Source organism: Daphnia magna, linkage group LG7 (assembly GCF_020631705.1).
Source record: "Daphnia magna isolate NIES linkage group LG7, ASM2063170v1.1, whole genome shotgun sequence".
In the NCBI taxonomy this organism is placed as follows: domain Eukaryota; kingdom Metazoa; phylum Arthropoda; class Branchiopoda; order Diplostraca; family Daphniidae; genus Daphnia; species Daphnia magna.
The window spans coordinates 12,060,750-12,067,490 of record NC_059188.1 but is presented as its reverse complement, the minus strand read 5'-3'; the positions used below and the strand labels follow the sequence as shown (position 1 = coordinate 12,067,490).

The 6,741-nt window shown below is 36.7% G+C and overlaps 1 long non-coding RNA gene across 1 annotated transcript; it reads right to left on the bottom strand.

The window, feature by feature from the left end:
- Positions 1 to 69: 69 nt before the first annotated feature.
- On the bottom strand, positions 70 to 1,287 carry LOC116926613. The gene is made up of 3 exons (XR_004396181.2): positions 1,223 to 1,287; positions 1,011 to 1,115; positions 70 to 754 (listed from the first exon to the last, which is right to left on the bottom strand). It is a non-coding gene; the product is annotated as an uncharacterized LOC116926613 (long non-coding RNA).
- Between the last annotated feature and the right edge of the window lie 5,454 nt (positions 1,288 to 6,741).

The window sequence follows — 6,741 nt, the reverse complement described above, 5'->3', positions numbered from 1 at the left end:
TAACGATAATAAAAATGGTGTTTCTGTTACGACAAATCTCGTCGATCAGTTACACCAATCAGCTGTGAATATATTCCAAGGTGTTTATTGTCGCATAAATTGCCTACATCTCACCGGTGGTCAACACGACCTGGCTAACTTGTAAACATACACAGAGAAATGGAACATGTTAAAGAAAAAATGACGACTTACGTGGCGCTGAAAATGTCACCTCCATACGGCCGAGCCGCAGGGCACAAATGGACGTTATGCATACGATTTAGCTTGGTCAAGTGTGTAGTGGGAAAATGAGCAAAACGTCTATAAAAGTCTCATCATCATCACAATAATATTTAAGTCGTAAAATAATAAGATCATCATGATAGCCTAAGGATGTTTTCTTGAACGTCAATCAAATTAGTGGAAAAAAAAACAAATTTTGGTTGGGTGATTTTCGCATGTGTCAAGGTCGTCGACTTCACCCCCTTCTCTGGGTGGCAAAATTGGGAAAGCGAAGTCCATGATGGCCGCCGTTGATCTGAAAATCTCCCCCTTCCTCCCAAATTTTTGCGTCTAGGGAATTCAGAACTTAGTCAACAACACAATTTACATGAAAATGTTCTCTTTTTCGAATAGAAAAAAAGACTTTTTGTCCTTGAGTGAGGATTAACGTGCATATTTATCAAGATGATTAAAGAAAAAACAAAATTATTCAAGTTTTCAAATGTGGATTTCGCTCCCTCGAGGGAACAGATGTTTACACAACGGAAATGTCCTGAAAAAAAAACTTGTTTGAGTCATCAGAAATTAAAATAAAAGTATGAATACGAAATTATTCATGATTGGCAACCAAACGTTTGATTCTACGTGATAAATAGGTAAAAAGGGGCACGACCACGTGTCCAGAAAACTTGTGCGATGGCATACAGGCGCGTGCCACTCAACCCAAGTTTTCTTTAATATATTCCATCGTGTATGTAGGCTCAAGTATTACACACGTCTGATTATAAAAAGCCGAGGCAAAGTTTTACCTTTTCGATCGTAGACGCAGAGAACTTGACAAAGTGATGGATATGAAATGATGATTGGGCTTGTCTTCTGTTACGGCAGCCATTGTTCTAGCGCGTATCGTTCCGCTACCGATTTATTATACACACACGGTAACACACAGACAAGATGACTTGTTTTATTCGACGAGAAAAATAACTTTTCTTTAAGAGAAAAAAGAAAAAAGAAAACCCACCTGGTGTGAGCCGAGATCTATGAATCCCCCCCCCTCTCTCAATCTGCTGCTACGACTTTGTCCAGTCATCGATCACGCAGCGGGCTAACTGTCGCCGCTTGTCGCCCTCTACCGACAAGTTTTTCGAGCCTTCGTCCGATAAATTTTTATTGCAATTTTTTAATTAGAGGGGATAGAAAATGACGAGATATTTTTGGGGCAAAACAGCTGATGCCTGGACCATCACGGTCATTGGGCACCCCTCCTGACCCACGGCTTCGTGCGGGCATATAACTGTCAAAATCGATGCACATTTAGACTGTGGACAGATAAAAACGGATAGGTTTTAAACATTAGTCCGGATATCCGGATAAAAAGTCGTTTAAAAATCCCAGCCGTAGGAGGATGTTCCTTTTTTGGCTAGACCTCCATTGTTTACTATCTTCCGTATTGTATAGTATATTGACTAGAAAGAGAGAGAGAGAGCAGTTAAACAACACATATGTTTGCCTATCGGGCATAACTGGTTGATGATGCGCAAGAGTTGCTGGCCAGCAAATAAAAGAGCAATTTAACGACCAACGTTCGGTCCGCTTCACTGGCATACTGGGTGGTCAGGCCAGTGTTTGTTTCGCATCACAGATTAGACGCTATGTCGCACAGGGGGGTTAGCTTTATTGCACTATTGAAGACAAATGAGACGGGCCAAAACAAATGTTGTTGTTTAATTTAAAACCTGGATATATCTATTTTTTTCGTACATTTGCCAATATGAACACACGACATGCGTCGAAAATAATATTAATGATGCCTGGAAAGCTTATTAAGCCTGGATTTCTATTGGTGGGTATGTCAGTGTAGGCCTGCGTCATACAATCATCCCAAACATGAGGGGGGAAAGAACCAGGTAATAAATAGATAGCTCATTTTGCAATTAAAACAGTGTTCAACACGTTTTTAATGAGAAAAGTAAAAACATCTTAGCATCAGCTTTTGCGGAGGTGAGTGATGGATGACTATTTCGTTCAATCATTCGATACCGATCGACAACCACCCACCCTCTCGGAAACGCACCTCGAGAATCTTTTTCGTTTCTTTTTTTTTAAATGTACATCGTGCGCTAAAATAAAAGTGCCTTGCCGCCATCATTTTCTTAGAGAAATGTATTTTCTTTTTATGTCTATACCTTTCCAGCAGAGAAAAGAGAGTTGGGGTTCTTTCTCTCTTAATTGGAAAACGCCCATTTACCAATTAGCGAGCTCTTCCCCATCAGGATGGTGCCGGAAGGACAATATCTAATCATTTTTGTTTTTTCTTATTATAAAGAAAGAAAAAAGTACGTGCCTTTAAAAAAAAAATACTCATCTTTTATTATTACCTTTTACGCTAGTATCGAAAAATTACATTAGAAACATCGGAAATTCTCATGTTTCATTTCACGTGCTCTTTTGTTTTGTTCTCACGTTAAATTTATTTGAAAAAATATGGCAACATACACGCCCACCTCCATTTCCTTAAAAATTTTATTTGTTGGATAAGCAATAACTCTGATGACGCCACACAACCATAACGCAATAGTTGCACGTGTGTACGGAAATGTATACATGCATCAAATGATTGAATCAATTTATCAAACTGAATAAAAGTTTCTTGTGAGACGGCGCCATTTTTCCCTTGACATTTTAAAGAATTGTTCTTTTTCTTATTAATCCTTTAAACACAATCAAAATTAGACAAACCGGTTATTACAAAAACAAATTTCTTTCTTCTTTCACATCAAGAAGGTCGAAAGGTTTCGCGGTTCAAATAAATCAGCCATTGATGTTACGAGTATTAAGAAGAATAAAACGAACGCGGCGTTGCCTTTGTGAAATTTCAAGAAAAAAAGAAAACCATTTAAATTGGTATAAATAACGTTGGGTTCTCATCAATTCCACCATTCATTGGCGCATCGGTCCAACACATACCGACGCCATTGGATAAATTTGAAAATATATTTCCCATAGTCACGCTCGACTACGCCAAGAGCGTTGGATCGTGAGATGCCATTGGTTTATATATCATCAGTAATGTACAAGTTGTATAATACAATAATAATCGACATTTTTTTTTAATGAGTCAATGCTTTATCTGAATATGCATAATGAGATGCCGCAACATGTGCAAATAGCTTGAATATTCTTTGAATGTGGGTTCATGGACTAAATAACCATTTCCAATTATTACTCTAGAAAAAAAAAAGGTGAAATTTTTTATAACGGTTGTGTGTAACATAAATCACGCAACCTTCTACATTGTATTTCTTGTTTTTTTAAATTTTAACGGTTAACCGATGCCCGGGTAACTGCGTCAACTGGAAACGTTGATCTGATAAAAACGAGTTTATTTTCAAATTTCCTTTTTCTGAATTGAGTGTAGTCCAAAGATATAAATATTAGACGATGAATCAATCTTTATTTTTCAATAAATAGTTCTGCAGATTCATTGTGCGTTTGGCAACGCCACAACGAATTTCTCGTTTCATTCATCAAAAGTTCAAAACTTAACTCTTTTGAATCTATTTCGATTGCCGTTACACCATGCAACTAAAATAACTATAAAAAATACGTGTTTTTTTTTCTCCCTACGTAGTATAGAAACGTGTGTCAAATAAAACGATATTTAATTACCGGATTTCATGCCTTCTTTGTTTATCCTCTTTCTATTTTTGGAGGGAAAATCTTCCAGACCATAGCGCCGGTTCAACGTAATTACGACGACTGCAGGATGCAAATGTGAAATTTCTAATCTGATCAACTCTAAAAGAACAAAATATCATAGACTTGTGTTGACGATGCCGTTCCCTTTTTAAATGTTTATCACAGACAATGTTTTCTTTAGTTAAAAGAAAAAATGGCTGCTAGTTTTGAGCGATCATCCAAGTCCATAGAACAGCAGCAAAAGTATCTCTCCTTTTTTCCTTGTGTTGCTGGTTGTTTTTTGTTGTTGTTGCAGTTGTCTGTGTCAAGCGTCGAGTCATCCGTCATTGCAGCAGGTCATTGTCTTGACGTTTTCATCAGCTTCCATCATGGGGGGATCCCATCAGCCATAACCTGGAAAAAGAAAACTCGGCCCAGGTTACATCCTCCTTTCGTCTTGAACATTTTTCTTTTCAAAAACGTTTTCTACTTTTTCTTCCTTTTTTCCGATGGTGTCCACTTGTACAGTAGTAAACTACCGGATTTAGTTGATGGATTTAAACCATAGCTATTTAAAAATCAATGATTACATCGAGAAATAATGCAAGATTGTGGGTTTGTCAAATGCGTTTTCGTCAACGAAATCCAACGGCCATATCGAATAACTTCTTATTTCTTCGTCATTATACGACTCGTATTTCTTTATTCATAAAAAAAAGGGCTTAAATAATCATCAAATATATTAATAAGCTGATTATATATATATACAACATTTATCACGGTCACTTCCTTAAGTCATTTTTTTTTCTCAACTTTTAAATTCTTTATTTTTTTATCTAGAAAAGAAATATTTAAAGAAAATGGAAGCGCCATATTGGCGCTGAGCCTCTCCATCAAGTTTCTTTTGTTGCTGCTCAGTTGTTTTCCTCCTCCTTTCTGAATGCTTCTGTTTTCTAAACAACGTGTTCTCCTATCGTCTTAACACAGCTTCTTGCTCTGTGTGTCTCACCTCAAGAAAAAGATTTCAAGGAAACTGATCTTTTCCCACGATCTTCTTCCATTTCTCCAAACGCCACACAGTCGCCTCATTATTCAAATATAGACGTAATTAAAAACCATAAACTCGGCTGGAATATGGCAAATACCCAGAACTGGATTCATGCAAAAAAATAGTCTAATAGAAAATTGAAATGGAAAAGTTTTTTGGTTTAAACATCCGCATGATTTACGTGTGTATCCCAAGTTGGATAAACTTTTTGGATTGCACACACTTTTATCAAGTGTCAGTAGACTTGGGGAACAAAAACTCATCTACCAACAAAGAAATAAATGTAAAAAGGAAATACACAAGAAAGAAAAACTTTTTTTCCCCCCCGTTTGATGAACGAGGTGGGCGTGTTTGGTCTGGAACAAACGAAACTTACAACAAAAACGGCTATATCACACACATCCAATTTCTTTCCCCCACAACAGTTTCTATAATAAGAATTTTTCAAAAAAAAAAAAAAAATTGTGCATGAACTCTGTCCGTCTCTGTGTAGAACTGCTTTTCACGGCGCATATAGAAACATGTTTGTGAAGCGGGAGAATCCATCAAATCATAAGACAGCATCAATTATATACCGCAGGAGCTATTGCACAGTTCTATTTTTTTTTCCCTACCCTCTTTGTTTCTCTATATCCGTATATACACAAGAGTTTAAAAACTGCTGCTGGTGTCTACAATATTAATTGCTCTGTGTGTGTCTGTGTGTGTGTGTAAAAGAACCTTGGAGATGAGTATCGTTTGACCATTTAGATGTGGATCTAAAATAGACAGAAGGTTCACTTTTTTTTTTCTTCTATAACCATAATGTTGTTGCGTCTGTTGAGTTATATACGAACTGGTGTGTGTGTGTAGAGAACCGGATGGCGCGTAAACATCTGTCTCATCCGGATAGGGGGAGCCCCACTACTATACTACACACTGAAATCTAATCATTTTTGTCGGTTTTCTCTGTGTTTTGTTTTTACATTTCTGAATATACTGCAGCAACAGCTGGAACAATTTTAATTTGTCTTCTTTTACCTCCAGGTAACACAAAATGTATTTGTTTTCATTTGGATTTATTATATACACAGACCTAGACTAAATATTTGTACTGATATAATAAAAGGCTTAATTGATGTAATTTGACCTTACACCAACATGACTCTTTAATCCGCTAATAATCGTATTATTGCCGTTTGACCAATTATAAAAGACGACCCAAAGAAACATAAGAACGCACGTATAGGCCTGTACACCCTTAAATAAGAAGCCCTATATTAAATAACTTTAAATTGACGATTACAGAACCTATACTCGCAGCATACATAATTAACTTTTGTACAACGCACAGGATCGGAAAAAAAAGAGGCGAAACTATACATAAGAAGAATTGCTTTTATAAGGGGTCACTACGTACGTAAAGCTTAATATTTAGCATATTTAAGGACCATTCAGGTAAATATACAGCTCAATAGCGTGTCTACGTGGCGTATGTGTTTCTTCCACAAACAATAGGCCTTTCAACTTAATAGTATTACACACGTTGGTTACCTTGGCAACCCAAAACGATGAAGGGGGGAAATATCAAAAAGCCTTACGAACTAAATATTATATATAATGCACAAAAAAGAAAAACTGATGTGTGTGATTATAGGCTTCAAAAGTCCATCATCTCCACTTGAGACTATAGTGCTGCTGGCTAATGACTTTTTCGTCTCATATAAAAAGCAAACTGTCTCTTCTTTTAAATTTTCCCACAGTGATAATCTTAAATAGCCTTTGTATTAAAAACACTACACCCAACCAATGGCTACTGAAACTCTCTCAGAAAA